General features: G+C 45.7%; 1 protein-coding gene across 7 annotated transcripts in view; it reads left to right on the top strand.

The window, feature by feature from the left end:
• CRACR2A (calcium release activated channel regulator 2A) overlaps positions 1 to 21,047 on the top strand; it is a 129,702-nt gene that overhangs the window by 20,049 nt on the left and 88,606 nt on the right. The window contains exon 2 of one of the 7 annotated variants that reach the window (XM_073886983.1): positions 16,386 to 16,436. The exons of 5 other annotated variants lie outside the window; for them this stretch is intronic. The gene's annotated coding sequence lies outside the window, so the exon portion shown is untranslated. Of the gene's footprint in view, positions 1 to 1,270; positions 1,311 to 16,385; positions 16,437 to 21,047 lie in introns of those variants that run through there. One more of the 7 variants, XM_025851806.2, reaches the window with a different exon arrangement.

Genomic DNA, 21,047 nt, shown 5'->3' with positions numbered 1-21,047 from the left:
ATAACCCTGGGTTTGGACTGAGTAGCTGCTGTCTCTAAGGATCCCTGACGTTGGGACTGGCCTGTTCCCATCTGACGTTTCCCTGCCCTTACCCCCGTTCTGTCTTCTATTAAGTCGGAGTGTTGACTGCCACAGAGCGACACCACTGTGCAGTACTTCCTACGGTAGCTAAAGAAGAAAGAAGAGAACTCAGGGACTCATGTCTCTTCAAACTGACAAATGAAAGCCAAGGGGGGTGTTTTTCAAGAAGAAAAGGCGAGGGCAGATGTCTGTGTGGGTGTGATTCTCCTTCGTTCGCACCTGATGGGTTGGCTCACCTGTGTTACTTGTCCGGACACGGGTGTGCAGCGCCGTCTTGTTATGTCCGTGCCTTTTTGCCTCAGAGTAGAAAGGGAGGAACCCTGCTCGCTGGTTGTTTTAGCACAGACTGAGTAGCTGCTTGGAGACCTGAGATAAAGATGAACTTTGACGGTCAGAAGGATTGTTCTGTTGCATGCACTCTTTCACCAGAACCGCATGAGGATGTGGTATTCCTATTTGCATTTTATAGATCAGAGTGAGGTCGCTTGACCAAGATTTGTAACTCGTGCTCTGTAGAACGATTATCTGAACGCAGGAATTTCTGGCTCTAGAACCTGATGCTTTAGCTAATCTTTTATGCTGCCTCCGGATCTTAAAAGAAAATGGTGTGACTTACAGTTACATCTCTCACGTTTTAAGCTTGCCGTCAGGTCATGACCCAGATAAGAGAGCAGGCTCTGGAAATGGGCGAGTTGGTGACATGCCCCGAAGAAGACTTGTGACGAGAATGCATTTTTGTTCTCCTAACAAAGGTGAGGGCTCATCCTTTACGGTCTGTCACACTGTCATCGGCCCCATTGCCCCCTTTACTCTTCCGGTCCCCAGACACTTGCAGAACAGCTTCTGAAGGTGAGGCAGTGTGCCAGATGTGAGAGGAAAGGGGGGCAAGCCACACCCTGGCCCTTGGAGCCTAGTCAGGCCGTGTCCACGGAGGCTGCGGTGCCACCTGGTCAGTGTGGTGTGGGAATGGCGTCATGTGTCGGGCTGGGGCCTCCATGTGATAAAAGAAACGGACTCACTGCAGCGGAGTGACAGGGTGGGTGGTTTCCAGTTTGTCTTGGGTCTTTACCATTGCTCAAAGAAGGGAGGAAGTGAAGGCCCGGAAGTGGAGACTGTGGGCTACGATATTGAGCCATCCTTCTGCCCATAGCCCAGGCTGAAGCTGGCGGCGGCTGCAGCTCTGCAGGCTGGAGGCTCCTTGGAGACTTGGCCTCTGTCGTGGTGGAAAGGTGGGCTGAAGGAAGCCTCCTCTCCCCCTTGCTGCTCCCATCTCTGCTTTTCTCTGTTCTTGGCCATTCTGCTAGCAGCTGGTGTGGGGGGAGGGGTAGCAGTTTCAGAGGGGGGGATGGGCCAGGAGGGTGTAGTTCATAGGTCATTGAATCTGACATTTATTTATTTATTTATTTATTTATTTATTTATTTTTAAAGATTTTATTTATTTATAGAGAGTGCATGAGCAGGGGGACGGGCAGAGCGAGAGGGAGAGAGAGAATCTCAGGACTCCACGCTGAGTGTGGAGCCCGATGTGGGGCTCAGTCTCGCGACCCCGAGATCACAACCTGAACTAAAACCAGGAGTCAGCCACTCAACCGACTGAGCCACCCAGGCGCCCCTGAATCTGACCTTTAAGTCACATGTCAGCAGCAGGATCTGCCTGCTGGGGCTTCTTGTGATAGGGAAGCTCCTTTCCTGGCTTTTTATTGCTGCCATTTATTTTTCTTCTCCCCTCAGTTTGCGTGCCAAAGCATCTAGCATCTCTGTAGTTATCATAGAGCAACAAGGGGTGTTGCTTTTATTTATTCTTTCTCTGAGCAGGAGGCTAACCACAGCAGCCTCCTGGCAGAGGGAGTGGGAGGAAGACGGTTGCTCTTCATTCAGACACTGGTCTTCCGCACAGGGGCAAAATTTTCAAAACAGAGGTGTCAGAAACTCAGTCCAAGTGAGCGCTGGGGATCTATTGCTTGTGCTTCTACAGATGCGTAATGGAAGGCCACTGTTTCCTGGGTAAAAAGGAGAATTCAGTCCTGAGGGAATACAGACAAGGGGCCTTTCTAGGGCCACAGCTGTGTGCGCTCATCTGTGCTGGTGGCTGTGTGCAGCTATGAGAGCAGAACCCCAGGCCCTGCTTGTCCTCACGGAGCTTGGTGACAAGAGGAGGAGCAAAATATACAGTCGACCAGCCTTCTTGGGCCTGCTTCCTCATTGGAGAAACAAGGAAGGTTGGCTTTGGTCAGTATTCCTGATGCGGTCAGTACTGCCCCCAGAGGAGGGCTTTACAAACCCATTCAGGGTGCATGGGAATCACCTGGGGGTCTTGTTAAAAATGCACATTCTGATCCAGTAAGTCTAGCTCAAGGCTTAAGATTCTGCATTTCCAACAGACTCCCAGGTGCTGCTGTGGGTCCAGGGACCACAGGGCTTTCAGGATCGAAGCCCTAGAAGGTGTTTTGTAAATCTGTGGGATGGTTTTGACAAATGCCCAAGAATTTCCTGCATGTGTGCTGGGGTTCCAATCATGATTCCGTGTGCAAATCAGCCCCTTCAATGAAGACTTGTCACCTGCCCTGCCAAACTCAACCCAAAACAAATATAAATCAGTTATACTTTCCTACATAGTCATACTAAAAAGTTTTCAAGTAAGTGATGCCAAGATCCCAGTAATTTAGGAGCTGTTTTTTGGGGAAGAGAAGCCTAAATGACATAAAGACAAAAATCTTAAAATGATTGGATAATTTCCCCACTCTATGCATTCTGTCTAGATTAGAGCATTTCCAAACATACACTTAACTGACAAGAGTTTCAGTGCAACATGTAGTTACCGCAAAAGCAAGGAGGCCACTTGCAGATTTGTAACGGGAGATTTGAGACTTCATCTAACACACAAAGTTGCAGGACGACACCTTATTAGATTAGCAGAGGCACATGGCATGTCACCATGCTGATAAACTTCTTTATAAAAACTGCTTTTAAAATAGTTTACATTCTAATATATGTATATCCAATGGTAGGACAATGATGAGAAACCTCTTGCAAAAAGTAGACATTACAATGATTTACTTTGGAGTTGCTTTTCTTTTTCACTCTTACTTTGAGATGTATCAAACAAGATTTTCTTTTTTTTTAAGATTTTATTTATTTGAGAGAGATCGAGAGATCGGGAGAGCATGGGCAGGGAGAAGGGGCAGAGGCAGAGGGGGAGAAGCAGACTCCCCGCTGAGCAGGGAGCCTGATGCAGGACTTGAAACCCAGGACTCTGAGATCATGACCTAAGCCAAAGGCAGACGCTTAACCGACTGAGCCACCCAGGTGCCTCTCAAAGAACATTTTTCAATCCGGCCTCCCCCCACTGCCTGAATGAAAGGGAGGTGGCTTCCACACCTCTTGTAATGCTCAAGACTGAATGTATGCCTCCACCCTGTGGGTGGGATTTCCAGGGTGGAGACGATGTTTTCCATGATTCTTTGTCACTGCCCTGTCCCGTGTCAGTAGCATCAATTATTATGACACTGTATAAAGTTTAACTCGTTCACAAGAATAACATACTTCCTCATTTTATCTATTTTCTCGTTAGTGATTTCACCTGACATGCTATCCCTATTTCAGTTGGGGCTGTTTCCTTCTTCCTGTCATCAGATACAAACCAGTAAGCGGGTTTGTTATTTCTCCTCTGAACATTTTTTTTTTTTTAATTCTGTTGTCCTCTGGTCTTTTTCCTTGTACTCTTCATATGAAGTGTATGATCTAATCTTATTCATTGTAAGCAGGTGTAAGCCTTGACTACTTCATTAATGTGTTCCCATGCAGTCCTGCATGGAGACTTACGTATTGAAATATTTATTATTTTAATATAAAGTGCTTTCTTTTTTTCTCCAGTATATTACAATTAGAGCTAAATTATGCATGTGGATTGACTCCCGTATCTGGGAGGGTCACTTCAAGCCTCTTAGAGGGTGTTTCCAAATATTTGTTATAGGAACAGGGCGTGGATTGGAGAGCCTGTAGAGCACAGTTGGAGGTCTCTGAGGCCTCTGACATTTGCGCAACGTTAAAAAAACCAGTAGATGGCAGTCCGATCTGTGGCTCCATTGAACTAATCCTGGAGGAGAAAGCAGTCAGGAAAGTCGGTTATCACTCCTAGAGTCTGCTTGGGCGAGATGTGATGAGTCCTCGGGCCTTGGAATTGTGGTTCTCCCCAAGTTGTTCCTGAGAAACCAGGTAACTTAAACAAAAGCAAACACAAAAGTCCACACACATACTTCACACCTTGACTCCACCCAGGATCATCTGCCACTGAATCTCGGATTGAGGACCAGGTGTCTGGAGTCTACAAGTGTCTCCAGAGGAGGGTTGAGAATCACTGTCTCCAGTGGGGTGAACGGTGAAAAATAGGTCCGCTTCCTACCTTCCAGACCTACGAATGGGATCCTATCAGTAGGAGAGGCTTTGCAGGTGTAATTAAGTCTCAGATCTCCAGATGAGATCATGTTGGGTCATCCATGTGGGCCCTTCATTCAATGACAAGTGTCCTTATAGACACTTTTGGGCACATGGAGGACAGACACAGAGAGGAGAAGGCCATGTGAGGACAAAGGTATAGATTATTCTTATGGAACCACCAGAAGCCAGAAGAAGTAAGGACTGATTTCTCCCCTAGCACCTTCAGAGGGGGCACAGCCCGTGGACACCTAGATCTAGGACTTTCAGCCTCCAGAACCATGAGAAAATACATTTCTGCTATTTTAAGACACCTAGTTTTTGATGATTTGTTATGGCAGCTCTAGAAAACCAAGACACTGCCTGCAGGGTGGATAACATTTGGTAAGAGGGAATGAGTATGAGGTTTTTAAAAAAAAATTTCATTTTTAAAAATTTATTTATTTGAGAGGGGGAGGGGCAGTAAGGGAGAGGGAGAGAAATCCTCAAGCAGACTCCCTGCTGAGCACGGAGCCCAATGGGGGGCTGGATCCCAGGACCCTGAGATCACGACCTGAGCCGAAATCAAGAATTGGCCGCTTAACCGACTGCACCATCCGGGCGCCCCAGGAGTTTTTTAGATATGGCAGGAAAATGAGTGAGAGCAAGAAGGTGTGACTGTAGGGAGGATGGGTGGAAGGACGGCGAGAACAGACCTTCAGAGAATCCCTGGGTGTGGACGATTCCTGTTGCTGAGAAAGATGCCCTCCTGTCCGTGCTGGCCCATCCTACCTCAGGGAATCGTCTTTGCAGTGCCTTGCAGGACCGCAAAGGGCCCCAGAAGCCCAGGAAGCGAGTTTGCACCTCCTCCTGCAAGCATGGGAGCCGCTGAGGGGTACTGAGGAGGGAGGGACAGGGCAATGTTTTAGGGGCACCCTCCTGCCTGGCCTGGAGACATGTGCCTCAACACTCACGTCTGTTTTGGGTTCCCGTAACTGGTCCCCAAATCCATTCTGTTCTCGCCTTTTCTCACACCAGCAGTGCCCCTGCAGCAGGGGCTTCACATGCGAGCAAAGCCGTTCTTTTCCAGCCCTGGAAATCTGGGTGGTTTTGCTGCTGCCGCTGGCTGGATCAGCCAAGCTCCTAGACATAGATCCCTCCGCGCGGTCGTATCGCTTCTGATGAACTCCAGAGGGACCATCCTCAGTCTCTGCCCTGGAAGGAGAGCAGCCAACCTCAAGGCTCATGCAGGTGCAGACGCATCTCGCAGGCACTGCGCGATGGAACACGGAACCATGCCCTATTGTCTGAGAACGTAAGCAAGGGAAATCGTTCATTGATAATGCTCATATGAACTTGGTGTCCTCCTTGACTTTTCTGGCTGGTGCACAAAAGCTGAGAGGGGGTGAGAGCGCCCCAGACATGGGCTCACTGATCACATTGCTGGATCTTGTGTGTGCATTTCCCAGGCATTGTCCTCAGCAGCCAACTCAGGGAGGACCAGTACTCTGGGAGCAGAGAGGTCACCTGAGTATGATTGCCTTCGGAGTGAGGAAGCAATCAAACGCTGTCTGGCAAGCACCATCTAGGGACTGCAGCGCGCTGAGCTGGGGGTGGGTGTGGGCACCTGGATTGGAGGCAGAGAGAAGAGGAAACAGAGGGGAGCAACTGACCTGTGGTTATTCTTAGTCTTCAACTCTCAGCTGTGTTGGGGATGTAACATTACCCACTGTCCCAGAAACGAGCGAAGGACATAAGAACTCTTTCATTTCATTTGCTGGGAACGAATGCCTCAAAAGGAAGGAGGTCACTTCCTTCTATGGACACCACCCCATGGCACTGTTAGGTCGGTGGCTACTGTTTTAATGTGAACGAGAGGCTGCAAAATGCTGGGTGCAAGTCAGAGTGGAGCTGTTAGCCTGAGGAGTAATTTTGGGATCTGCCGGATAGGATGTCCGGCTAGAGGGCATCCCAGGCATCCACCTGCCTCCAGGAACCTGAGCACACATCCTTGCCCACTGTGGATTGTGAAGGAGAAGAGCATCTTCAAATGAGATGTGGGGCCAACGTTAGGCAGCAGGGATGGAAGACCACGGCTGGTGTCAAGTATCACAGGGGCACTTAGCTGCCCCTTCCCGAGGCCCTAACCTCACCATGACCCTGAGGCAGAGCACAGCCTGGGAATGGGCTCTTTCCACAAGTCCTACTTCTGATGGGCTGGAGCTCTTCCATGTACAGGGTGAGTCCCCATGGGTGCTGTGTGTCCCTATGTTTGTTACGGAACCTGGACTGGATCACCTGGCGGAAGAACCAAGTGGGACCCGGAGATCTTGGAGAATAAGAGGTTTATTTAACACCGCGGGCTTAGAGGAGAGTGGTCTCCCAAGGTCTGAGGCCTGAGCACACACAAAGCGGGCAATTGATAGCTTCTACTTCCGCATACCTGGCACTTTTGGCGCGTGCGAGAAGCGGAGCAGGGAGAAGAACCCGGATTGGTGAGTGAGGGAAGCAGAGCGGGGAGAAGAAGCCTGAAGAGCCCCGGGGCAAGGACTGGGACTCTCTCGCTGGCTCTGTCAGCCATCTTAGGACACAGATTTTCCTTATCATGTTGACATCAGAAATAATAAATGAAGCAACTAAGGAATGGTCAGCCCTCCATTCTGAGCACCGCCTCCATACCGCCTCACCTCCACTTCTTTGCTTCCGTGCTCTGAGCAGCTGGGCCAAGTCGGGTACCCACAGCCTCAACCTGCTGTAGTCTTCTGCAATGTTTCTGTTTGACCCCCTCCTCCACACTGTCTTCATACTGTCCTGGTTTCTCTAACTGTTTGACCTGAGGGAGGTTACTCAACTTTTCTGAGCCTTGTGTATAAACAAGGGTGGACAAAATCGCACAGGATTATAGGTAGGGCCAATGAAGACAATATAGTTTCATAGCTAGCAGAGTGCTTGGCACATATTAACTGCCTGAAATATGTTCCGTTCTGGATTTCTTGATGACTCCGACTCCTTACTACCTACAAAATAAAGAATAATCCTCTTAGAATTCAATTCACCCAAGAAGCCTCTGTTGACTCCTGTTATGGGCTAGTTGTTAAGCTAGGTACTATGGTTACAGAATGAATGAGCCGTGATCCCTGACCTCCTAGAGCTAAAAATTTCGTGGGGGATAGACATGAATACAACTAAGTATAATGCCGTGTGATGAGTGTTACACTAGCAGCCAATACAAAGGGCCATAGAAACACAAAGAATAAGCAACTGAGTGTACTTGGCGTGGCATTCGAGGCCTCCCAGCCCCCCCACCCGTACTTCTCACTCTAGGTGAGTACCTGTGCCTACTATCTTCTTACTCACATTTTCCCAAATTGTCCTTTCCATCGCTCCAGCTCTAGGGTCCATTTCATGCTCCTCCTTTGCCTGAGGTCATTCCTACAGGGCCCATAGACATGCCCTGTTCTCCACAAAGTCTTAATCTATCACCCAGATAGTAGTCCTTTATAATCTGTTGAATTTTTTTTCTTGAAAAACATACTTTATTTACAAGCAAGGTATGTTTATCATAAAAAGAACTATCAGAGAATATAACAAATAGTAAGGAAGAGGAAAAAATTACCCATAGATCCAATAAACAGAGATGCTCACTATTAACATAACATAACATTGGGGTATATTTCTTCCCATCCTTTTTCAGGACACACACAGACACACACACACACACACACACTTTTCTGACTACCTTTCCTCATTCTGCCTTATGTTTAAGTTTGTCACATACATCTATCTCCATTAGACTGTGAGCTTTTGAGGGCACGGATAATGGGCTGCTCACTTTTTATTCCTGTTATCTGACATGTCTTGCACTAAGGGGTCCCTCCGTAAGCATTAGCTGAAGAGAACCACCGGGTGAAATTTGTTTGGCTTTGGAATGCAGCACACTCTTCTTTTGAAAAAAGCAGATTTATTGCCCCGATGCTTGCTGCTTGTTTAAAACTGTGCACTCAAGCCCTGGTCTGCTGGGTGTCAGAGAAGGCAACAAAAATCCGTAACAATCCAACAAGTGGCTGAGACACGGGTGGGTGATGAAGTGTGTTCTGCATCCTGCGTCGGATTGCATTGAAAAGGCAGCTCTACCCCTGGTACCTGGCTGAGGCCCTTCTCTTGCTTTGGAATGACATGGTTGAGTCTGGTAAATCTTTTTTTATCCTTTCTAATCAAAAATAGTGTTGGCGTTTCACCCTAGGGCGGGGAGAGGTGGGTGAGATCTTCTCCAAGAAATCAGTTTGGGCTCGAAACTACTCTTCTCTTAGGTTAAAATTCCAGAGGCCTTTGAGCCAGGGTTGGGAATGGAAATAACACAGGCTCTTTTCCAGAAAGCTCCATGTAGGGAGGGGAATTCACTCAGCGGGCCACAGGTGAGAGCCAAGCAGAGCACATAAGCGTGTTTGATTGGCATAAAAGCAGCAGAGAATGTTCACAGAGCATCAGGATCCCTTCAGGGCATGTGTGGGAACATGAGAGGCTGTGGTATATTGAGTACCTTCCTTTTTTTTTTTTGAAACAAAATGTAGGGAATTCGTCAGTATAGTTGGCAACAGAAGAGTAGAGGCAGATGTAAGGGAGACAAGCCTCTTTGCCTTCTGAGCATTTTATTTGAAGATGGCAGGATGTTTGTTATTTAGATGTCTTTTTTTTCTTTAAAGGATCTGTGGCATAGCCGAAGCTCTATCTAGAATTAAATATCTCTGAGGGAATTTCATTACAAGATCAAGGAAAAAGGTCTGCAGGGTTTTGGCTTCTGATGAAAAGCATCTAAAACTAAGTAAAATCAAAGCAAACCCTTAAACAAATTATTGATTTGGGCGATGTGGGGAAATCTCAGCCCGAGAGCCGAAGAGTGGAGAGGAGACTAAGAAAATATGCAGGGCTCAGCCTTGGAGACTACCTTCTGGCATGGGATTTCTTCTCTCTACACACCAATAAAAAGAAATTGATGCAGTCTCGTGGCTGACATAGTACAGAAGAGATGAGGAGCCTGAGGCCCAAGGAGGCCAGGCCACTTGTCCCACGCTGGGACATTGGGCTAATGTGAGGGAGTAGGCTTTAAAAAAAAAAAAAAATCCGAATTCTACTTTTCTTTCCGCAACTCTATACTGCTGTGGGAGGTAAAGGTATTTAATAGCAAGAGCATAGGTTTTGAGATGCACTTGGTTTGAACCTGGCTGTTTGGGGACATGTTTTTAGTACTTTTTCCAGACTCAGGTTACTCATCTGTATGACACCCACACTGCCCCCAAACTGCCTCAAGATTGTCCCCACCTTTTCGAGCACAGCCTCCGTCATTCATTCAGGGCCTGTTCCATGCGCTGGGGACACAGCAGTGACCCGAAGCCACAAAGCCTCGGCCTTCGTGGAGCTCACTTGGCCAGAGCAGCACTGTGCAGTAGGGATCGAACACGGGCCACACGTGTACCTTTCGATATTCTCGTAGCCACTTTAGAAAAAAGTAAACAGGGGAATTAATTTTATTAACATTTTATTTGACCTGATATACCCCAAATATCATTTCACACGTAGTCAGTCTATGAATGTGTTAATCCTGTGTTCGACACCCCTTTTTTTCTGCACGAGGTTATTCTTACAACACGTCTCAATGGGGACTGGCCACATTTCAGGTGCTCAAGGGCCTTCTGTGGTTTGCAGCTTCCATAGTGAACAGGGCCGTTGTAGGGCTCAGGAGCAAGAGGGCACTATCTGCCCCAGTGATGGCAGCCAAGGGAAATGCTGCCTACCAAAATCCAGGTGCCTCCCCAGGGCATCTGGGTGCACCCTGCTGCCGCATGCTGATTTCACCAAGCAACAGGGACAATGGCTATGCCATGAGCCCTGTCCTTGTCTGTGGCTTTGGTCGAGGGAGTGACCCAGTGCAGTCTGTCTGTGATAACAACAGTAATGGAATCAGTACTTACTGAGGGCTAGGGCAGGCCCTGGGCTAGGCACTCATGTGCTCTGTATCTTACTATCTTCAGGACAACTTTACAAGATAGACTCCTATTACTCATGTTTAACAGAGCAGGAAGGTGGCCCAGAGAAGTTAGATAACTTGCTGAGGGTCACACAGGTCATGAGGGACAGAGCTGGGACTCGAGCCCAGGGCCATCTAAAGCCACAGTCTTGTGTTTCTCAAGCAGAAAAGGCACAGAATGAGATCTGGGTTGAGCACAGCTTCCCAGAGCCTTCGCCTAAGGCTCTCCTCCACTACCCGCAGACCACACTACCCAAAGTGCCTTGGAGATGCAGGTGTCATTGAAGATGCCACAGTGGCATGTGGAGAGGTACCTGGGTGATGTCCAGCACCCCCAGCTGTTGTCCAGGAGGCATGGCCTGTCCTTACTACAAATAAGGCAACACAACCTCTGAAAACCATGTAGCAATAGATTATAAAAGCCTCTCTGGACTCTTAAGGCCCGTATGAAAGTTTGCTGCCATTATTAAATATTTATTGCTACTGTTACCTTCCAGTGGCTGGTGTGTGCAGTGCGCTCACCAGAGCCCAGATCCCTGCTGTGGTGCTGTGATAGCAAATGGCAACTGATAACAGAACCTGGCTTGAATATTAGGTCCCCGGTGACTCCCAGCACCTGGAAGCTTCTGAGCTTCACTTATGGATATATTGCAGAAAACCCCATGCACAGGCGCGATAATTAGCCAGGTGTTCTCTTCATTTGCCAGCCTGCCTGGTGCTGAAATCAGTCTTTGTGTTCAGCATTGGGTGGCCAGCATCGCTCCTGGCTCTTCAGAGCACAGCTAGAGGGATGCTTCGACACACTCAGACATGATAGAGGGACCAGGTCCTCCCCGCTCCAGTCCCCAGACAGGTAAGAGGCCAGGAAGCCAGCCACCAGGCTCTGGAAGAGAAAGTGCCCGGACTGTGCCCCAGGTTCCCGGACATCCTGGTGGCCTTGCTAAATGAGATTACCCCAAATCCCATTCCCTCCCCAAGGCCACTCAGGTCCCACCTTCTGCACGGAAGACTTTCCTGCAGGTCAGCCCCCTCTAGTCCTCTCCCACCTGTAATGTCCTGCGGTCTTGTGGTCAAGCCCGTGCCGCCCAGACACAGAAACTCTTGTCCTGTGGGGTTAGCTGCACATTTTCTGTACGGTCATGCCCTTTCTCTCCTGTTCCCAGACTTCTGAGAGTGACCTCTCCCAGCGACAATTACCTTGTGACATCTCTGATGTTGACTTGTGACAGTTCTGATGATATGCTTGGTAAACTCCTCTCTGTTCCAGGGAAGGTTTAGGGGGCTGCTTCTTTACCATTAGCGCACATGAAGTCCGTAATTAACTTTTCATTTGGCTTTGCTGCCTCTCCATCCAGAATGTGCATTCTCTGAGATTTGGACTGTTGTAATCTTGGTCTCCAACTAGAATATCTGCCTGACTTATCTTGGGGACTCAGTGACAATATGTTGCTCATCATTGAGCCAAGGGCTAGTCATGCCCCATCCTAATCTGCTCCCTTTGGTGCTAATTTTTTGCATAACAGTCTTCACTTTTATTTCACTGTGGTTACATTTGTATTATATATTCATTCATGAGTTAAAGCCTCTCCCCTGCCCTGAGGGAACTTTTTGGTTCTCCGCTGTATCCTGAACACCTAGTACAATGCTCAGAAACTGGTAGGGGCTCAGTAAAGACTAGTTCAGTAAAACCGCATATGAACGAGTCTGTGTGGTCACTGTAGGGGAGGGTGAAGGCAGAGAGAAGGGGAATTAGGACCTGGGGTGCTCAGGGGCTTTCTGGAGGCTTCAGCTATAAAGAGAAATGAGGTCAGCTACAGAAGGGCAGGTGGAATAATGAAAAACATACTGGCCGAGGAGTCAAGGACCTAACGGTCAGGTATTTTCCTGCACTGAGGTTTATTTTCTGTGTAACCTTGAGAAAGTCTCGTGAAGGTTGAGGGAGATAATTTGGTGGAATTGCTTTATAAACCACAAAGTGGTGTGGTAAGATGTTATTCACCATCCTGAGATCTGGTCCCTGCCTACCTATCCAAATATATTTCTTTTTTTTTTTTAAGATTTTATTTACTTGAGAGAGAGAGAGCATGCGCAGGAGCAGGGGGAGGGGCAGAGGGAGAAACAAACTCCCCACTGAGCAGGGAGTCAGACCCAGGGCTGGATCCTGATCCCGGGACCCTGGGACCATGACCTGAGCCCAAGGCAGATGCTTAACCAACTGAGCCACCCAGGCGCCCTCCCAACTTTATCTTCTCATTAATTTGATTTGGCTAGGCTTATCTTCTCATTTAAAAAGAGATTTTTTTCCATTACTGCAAAACTAATACATCGTAATAATAAAAACATTAGAAAATTCAGAAGAAAATAAAAATAATCTCTTAAGATTACCATCTAGAAGTAATACTATCAACGTCTCCGTATATAGCCTAAGTAATTTTTTTTTCTAAATAGGTATGACCTAAGCTTCCCAGGTATTGGCAGCTCGGGGCAGACAAGGCGACATTCTCCTGTTCTCCCACTTCTAGGCTTTGCGAAGGACACTGCCCAGGAAACCACTAGAGGGTGGAGCCTCCCCACTCTGGTTGCTCGCAGCCTCCATGGCTGCGATGCCAGTGAGGGGTACCGACAGGTGACTTAGGGAGGATGGGTATCTTCTTCCAGCACTCATTATTATCTGAAGGTACTTACAGGGTTTATGTATTTATTGTTTCTCTCCACTAGAATGTAAGTTCCACAAGGTCAAAAGCTTGCTGGATTTGACTTACTGCTGCCTTTTGGCACTTAAAACAGTACCTGCACATAGTAAATATTTATTGAAGGAAGGAAGGAGTGCCCAAGTGCCATATTACTTCACACAGAATTGCCGTATTACTTCACATATGCACATGACTTGTGCACATGAGCTGTACAGAGGCCAAATTCACTGGTAATATACACCAGGTCTGCTGCATCCAGCTATGGTTGGAGATTTGGCCTCAGCAGCAGTGTGAGATATAATCCTAACCCCTTGAATCACCACTGCTACCTCCAGTGATTTCAAGCACGCTCTCAGACCATGCTCCTTAGCCTGTGGCCAATGCATTCTACAAATTTCCTCTCCAGGTCCACAGTCTTAACATCCCCAAACTGCACTAGATAAGGAGGCCTATCATCTCCTTGTCCCAGAGCCCGTTCTTCCTCCAGCACCTCTCAGCTTGTTTCCTTGTGGGGCCCTCAGGCTTTTCTTAGAAACACTACTGCATTGCCTTCTTAGGTAAGACAGTGATTCCGGTCACAATTCTGCATGTCTGTTTCAAGGATGAGCTTCAGTGGTGCAGACAGCATCTATAGATTGGGTGCAAAGGAGCTTGAGGAGCACTGCTGAGAGCTGGGGCTTTGAGAGGGGCTATCCGGTTAGCCCTGTGGCTACCCCGCTTTTCATGCACAGGACTCTGCCCTCCCTGGGCTGGACACAGTCTCCAGACTCAGGCCGCTAAACACACTTCCCACGGCTACCCCTCCACTTCTCCTCCTCTCCAAAACCTGGAAAAGGATGGGACCAGGCCGGTTTTCTACTGGGTCATTGCAGCCCTGCTGGGAGGGACGTTAGCTCCAATATCCCCCAAGTTAGCATAAAACGCCTTGCACTGTGGCCCCTGGTGGAAAACAAGGTGTGATTCATCTTTGTGTGTTTCTTGGGTGGGATTCAAATCACGAGTAGCAGGTGACCTCCAGACGTGAAGAGTTACCTATCCTCTCAGGGGTCGGGACTGTGAGGTGAGTAAGAAAACCGAAGGTGGGGAGACTGCCTCCCTCAGCCCCTGTCTTCAGGCCCAAGGTGGTGCCACTGCGGCTGTTCTTAGTATTCATCAGCCAGTGCTTAGATTCGAGAACCCGAGTCTTCAGACAGGCCATTTCTCCCAAGCCTTCTGGAGGACAGTTTCTTTATTCTTTTTTTTTTTTCCAGCTTTATTGAAATACATATGTTAACAAACATATAACATTGTGTAAGTTTAAGATGTACAATAGAATGATTTCATATATGTATAATTGAAAACCAGTCAGCACACTTAGTTTTGTTCACGTCTATCACAGCACATAGTTACAATTTTTCTCTTGTGATAAGAACTTTCAGGTCTGCTCTCTCACCCACTTTCAAATATGCAATACAGTATTGTCAACGCTAGTCACCAGCCTGTAGGTTACATCCCCAGGACTTATTTATCGAATAACTAAGTTTGTGATTCTTGACCACCTTTACCCATTCCCTCCCCCACCCCATTCCCCACCTCCGGCAGCCACCAATCTCTTCTCTGTTTCTGTGAGTTCTGTTTTTTTTCGATTCCACCTATAAGTGAGATCATACAGTATTTGTCTTTCTCTGTCTGACGTCTTTCACTCAGCATAACGCCCTCGAGATTTGTGTTGTCACAAATGCAGGATTTCTTCTTTTTTGTGGCTGAGTATATTACATTTTATGGCTGAATAATATAATCTTATTTATATATATAATGTTATATTATTCACATATATTATCACATACACATATATGTAATATATAATGTATATTTCTTTATTAATTCATCCATCGATGGATACTTTAGGTTGTTTCCATGTCTTGGCTATTATAAATAATGCGGCAGTGAATGTGGGGATGTAGGTATCTCTTTGAGACTGTTATTTTGTTTCCTTTGGCCATATACCCAGAAATTGAACTGTTAGACTGTGTGGTGGTTCTATTTTTTAATTTTTTGAGGAAACCACATCCTGTTTTCCACAGTGTCTGCACCAGTTTGGATTCCCACCAACGGTGCATGAGGGTCCCTTTCTCTCCACGTCCTCACCAACACTTGTTACCCCTTGTCTTTTTGAGAATAGCCGTTCTAACAGTCATGAGGTGATATCTCATTGTGGTTTTGATTTGCATTTCCCTGAAGAGGAGTGATGTTGAGCGTATTTTCATGTCCTTGTTGTCTGTTTAAATGAGTATCTTTGGAAAAATGCTTATTTAGGTCCTTTGTTCATTTTTAATTTGATTATTTGGGGACTTTTGTCGGTTTTGTTTCTGTTTTGCTATTGAGTTGTATGATTCCTTTATATATTTTGGATATTAACCCCTTATCAAATATATGGTTTGCAAGTATTTTCTTCCATTTTGTACGTTGCCTTTTTATTTTGTTGATGGTTTCTTTTGCTGTGCAGAAGCTTTTTTATTTGATGTAGTTCCACTTGTGTATTTTTTATTTTGTTGCCTTTGCTTTTGTTGTCATATCCAAATACCCAAAAAAATGTTGCCAAGACCAGTGTCAAAGAGTTTTTCCCTGTTTTTTTTTTTTCTAGAAGTTTTATGGTGTCCAATCTTACATTTAAGTCTTTAATCCATTTCAAGGTAATTTTTGTGAGTGTATATGTGTGGGTTTATTTGGGGGCTCAATTATGTTCCATTGGTGTATACATCTGTCTTTATGCTTGTACCATACTGTTTTGATTACTATAGCTTTATAGTATGGTTTGAAAGCAGGAAGCATGATACCTCCAGTTCTGTCCCTCTTTCTCTGGTATTCTTTAGCTATTTGGAGTCTGTTGTGGTTCCAAACTAATTTCAGGATTTTTTTTTTTCCTATTCTGCAAAAAAAAAAAAAATGCCATTGGAATCTTAGGAGGGATTGCATTGAATCTGTAGAAGGCTTTGGGTAGTATGGACTTTTTTTTTATTATATTCAGTTAGCCAGCATATAGTACATCATTTATTTTTGATGTAGTGTTCAATGATTCATTAGTTGCATTTAACACCCAGTGCTCATCACAACATGTGCCCTCTTTAATACCCATCGCCCAGCTACCGCATCCCTCCACCCCCCCTTCTGTAACTCTCAGTTTTTTTTCCTAGAGTCAAGAGTCTCTCATGGTTTGTCTCCCTCTCTGATTTCTTCCCATTCAGGTATGGACATTTTAACAATATTAATTCTTTTAATCCATGAACATGGGATATCTTTCCATTTATTTGTATCTTCTTCAATTTCTTTTATTATTGTCTCATAGTTTTTAGTGTTTAGATGTTTTACCCCCTTGGCTAAATTTATTCCTAGGTATTTTATTTTTGATGCTATTGTAAATGGGATTCTTTTTATTTCTTTTTCAGATAATTTGTTGTTAGTGTATAGAAATACTGATTTTGTATATTGATTTTGTATCCTGCAGCTTTACTGAATTTTTTGGTCAGATCTAACAGTTTTTTTGGTGGACTCTTTAGGATTTTCTGTATGTAAAATCACGTTATCAACACACAGGTGATTTTACTTCTTCCTTTACAGTTTGGATGCCTTTTACTTATTTTTTGTGTCTCATTGCTGTGGCTAGAACTAGTGCTATGTTGAATGGGAGTGGTGAGGATGGGCATCCTTGTCTCGTTCCTGATCTTAGAGGAAAACTTTTCAACCCTTCACCAGCCAGTATGATGTTAGCTGTGAGCGTTTCATATATGGCCTTTATTATGTTGAGGTACATTTTTGTACCCAATTCTTTGAGAGTTTTTATCATGAATAGATGTTGAATTTTGTCAAATGCTTTTTCTGCATCTATTGAGATGATCATATGATTTTATAATAATTCATTTCATTGATATGATGTAGCATAGTCATTGATTTGCATGTGTTGAACCACCTCTGCAACCTACAGATGAATCCCACTTGATCATAGTGTATGATCCTTTTAACGGTGTTGTTGAATTTGGTTTGCTAGCATTTTGTTGAGAATTTTTGCATCTGTATTTAACCGGGATATGGGTACACCGTTTCTTAAAAACTAGATGACAGAGGTTGGCTCTACGACATTGGGGAAATTGGTGAAATAAGTAGATGTCACTTAAGTTTGTTTAAGCAATGCCTCTGCAGGAGGAAGGTTGTCACTTGTCCTAGCTCTTTTACATGGGGCAGAAAAGCCTGGCCTCTGTCTATGATTTGTGGCTCCACGGCCACTTGTCACTCACAGGAGCCAATTCCCCAGTGGAGCATGCCCAGTGTCTTCTGCTTTCCTTCCTCAGCTCTCTGATCTCTCCCATAGCATTGATAAGGATATATTTGTGTTTGTATATAGCAGTGCAATTCACTTTCATATCCAGTGTTTCATCTGACCTTCCTCTGTTGGGAGAGGTAAGAAACAGTTATTCCTACCTTTTCAGAGAAATGAACCCATTTTCCCAAGGCCATAACATGGTGAAGTCAGCTCTTGAATCAGATTTTTTTGATACCTACTCAAAACCTTTTAGGGCACTGCGGTTCCTGCCAGCCTCTTGATAGAGGAGCTTGAGACAGAACAAGAGTGGGTAACCGAGAAGGAACTCAGACCAGAGGTTTGAAGAGGCAAGGTTAGGAACTGTTGGCTGAGTTGCCAGGTAGGCTTGTCTCTGTAGTTTGGATTCATTATTGTCCTTCTTCCCCTTTTATTTTCTACCAGCCATTAAAATTCACGATAAGAATATGCTACCCAAACTCATCGTAATTCCTACAGGACTGGGACCTGGGGGAAAATGTTTGAATTTAGTTCTTTGAGTGGCTGTGGTAGAAGGTGCATAGAACAGTGGCCCTTGGTTTTCTTTTCTGCTTCAGCTTAAATCAGAAAAGAGAACATGGGTTCTCATTTTTTTTTTTTATTATTTATAGATGTTCATTCACTTAGCTTTGCCAATGAGCCAGATATTTTGCTAAGTGTGGGGAATGAGATGTGATCCATTCTTTCAAGGCATTTGCAGGTGGTGTGTGTGTGTGTGTGTGAGAGAGAGAGAGAGAGAGAGAGGTTGAGAGAGAGAGAGAGGGATGGAGGAGCACTGACAAGTGAATCTCTACCATGACTAATTCCTGCAGCAGACGTAAGTCCAGAAGGCTCTGGAAGCCCAGAGGAAAAGCATGTAAGTCAGACTGTGCTGAGGTCACAATGTTTTCTCAGAGAAAGTACTCCTTAAATGGAATTCTTCAGTGTTCATAGGACTTAGTATAGACAAGGGGGGGGGGCATGCCAGGCAAGTAAACCATGTTTGAAGATGCTAAGAGAATTACATTGCTGAGAGAATAGGAAATCATTTGAGGGGCAGCGAATGCAGTGAGGGCGGTGGGGGAAGATGTCTACAAAGACATCTTTATAGATGGTCGTGGTCATTGTGTAGATGTAAGATTTATCGTGAAAACAGTAAGGAGGCATGGTCAGGTCCCCTTGGCAATGCTGTCATGGCTTGCTTAACTGTGTTTGAGGTTTGTTTTTTTCTGTTTTTTGTGTTTTTTTTTTTGGAAAGCATTTTGGTAGTCTGTATTAAGAGCCTTTAAAATATACATAGAAAAATATGCATACCCTTTGGCTCAATAACATTACCTCTGGGAATAATAATACTTATCACCTACTACATCGTGCTTATTATACCAGATATTTTTGGATACCCCGTGTATATTATTTTTTTTTAATTTTTATCACAATTTGGTGAGGTGGGAATCATTGGTCCCATTTCATAGAGAAACTGATGTTTTAAAGAGTGAGGCAGGCTTAGGATTGAATTCACACACTGTCACTAATTCGCTGTTTTCCTGAGATAAAGTTACTTAACCTCTCTGAAGCTGTTTCCCAAGGAAGTATTACTAAAAAAAAAAAAAAAAAATAATGCAAACCAGCATTAAATGCAAGCTGGTCTTTTTTGGATTACCCACTCATTCAGATTATCTCTGCCAGAGCTGACCTCCATTTTCTTGAACATTTAAGATGAAATAGTAGAGCCAGAATTGGGTGGCGTGGAGTGCTGTGGACAGTGGCCTCGTTTTGGGGGACTGTTCTGAGAGTTGCTTGCTCCTGCAGCTTTCCTCATGTGTACCCATGTGACTCTCATCCTCTGCCTCCTTTATTTGTATCTTGTCCCCTTGCAAAGTTAAAAATTCATTGAGGAAAGGGATAGTTTTAAATATATCTTTGTATCTCTTACCCCATCTTCCTGGTTCAGTGCTTTTCTTGTACCCACGGAGAGTCCAGAGGTTAGTTTTTTTAGAAGCAGTTAGAATATCACGATCCCAGGGAAAACAGGGGCTCTGAGAGTGAAGAGGCTTGGTGGCCTACAGGGGGTGGGGGGGGGGGGGCAGGGCACAGAGAACCATAGATATTTCAGGTTGGAGACCTGGAAAGGAAGGTTTGGGATTGAGGGGATCTGGGAGAATGTACTTAACAGGAAACACATAAAACATTCTCATGAATGTTGAGTCGAGAGAGTCATCTTAGTCGGGGTTCCCCCAGAAGCAGATCCTGAGAGGGGGATCCATGTGCAAGCAGATGGAATTAAGGCAGTGCTCCTGGGAGAGTGCGGCAAAGGGGCGGGAAGCAGGGCAAGCTGGGGGAAGGGGTCAAGGGCAGTGTCAGGTGGAGCTCCAGCCTCAGCCTGGTCCCACAAAAGTGACCTCAGCTGAAAATCGCAGCTCAGAGTTTGTCCCCGCTGGGCTTTCACGCTTCTGCCCCAGCCTATCATTGCCTACCCGCTGTTTTGGGGTGACCGGGGAGCCCAGGCGCTTTCAGTTCTGTGTGGACAAAGCTGCAGCAGCCTGAGGACCAGCCTTCTAAGCGATACAGGCACAGGGAGTTAGAAGCAAAGGCATGCAGATGCTGGGGGTGGGGGTGGGGCGCACAGATATCCCAGAGGATGTGCGTGGGGCATCAGGAGTGTCACCCCGATCACTTCTGCCTTAACTTTGTCCAGCTGTGCATGCTGATGTCCACCTCTAAAACCCATTTTGCAGCTTCCTTGTCTGCAAAGTGGGGGATGGCGTTACTTTGCTGCCTCATATCACAGAAGGATAGCCAAAACAAAATAAAAATGAGATAGGGTCCCTGGTATAATGTTGACACCAGTAAGCCTTTATACAAAGCCGGGTGTCATTACTGTGTCTTTCTCTTCCACGCCCAGAGGATCATTAGCTCTTGGTCCTCACCGGGCACTTGTCTTGCCAGCATCAACCCTGACAGCCTTTGAAAAGAGCTTGTTTGTGTTGGGGAGAAAGCAGGCACTTTTTTAATGTTGTTAAATTTTGCAGCAGTTTCTTTAATATATATGAGCCGCCTTGAACGACATCTAATTAACCACCAGATACCACGCTGTGGCCATGTTTGGCTTTGATGTGCTCATCAGCATCAGCAAGGAAATACTGGAAAGCTAATCATAATAGGACTTAGCTCTTATAAAATGCCTTTTATCTTCCAAGTGGTTTACAACCACTAATTATTAGAGGAATTGGGGTGAACAGCAACCATCTCACAGAGACCTCAAACCATTATCAGGACATTTAATGTATCTTATAATAGAGCTAGAGAAGTGTGAAGGGGGATGTTTAATAATAGTTGTCCGGACCTGGAAGAGTTATTTTATGAAGATAGGAGACAGCTGTTCCCTGTCTCCCTTGAGGCGAGAACAGGGAAATTGGACCTAATTTGAGGGAAGAGGAGGCAGGATATAGCGGTTGCATAAGCGACAACAGGCTGCAGAGTATAAGATGGTCCTCCCAAAGGCATTTCCTTCGTACCCCTGCCC

Source organism: Callorhinus ursinus, unplaced genomic scaffold, assembly GCF_003265705.2.
Source record: "Callorhinus ursinus isolate GAN/ISIS: 27379988/994484 unplaced genomic scaffold, GSC_fseal_2.0 scaffold74, whole genome shotgun sequence".
NCBI classification, from domain to species: Eukaryota; Metazoa; Chordata; class Mammalia; order Carnivora; family Otariidae; genus Callorhinus; species Callorhinus ursinus.
The sequence above is the reverse complement of the archived record's forward strand: the minus strand, read 5'-3'. Positions and strand labels throughout refer to the sequence as shown.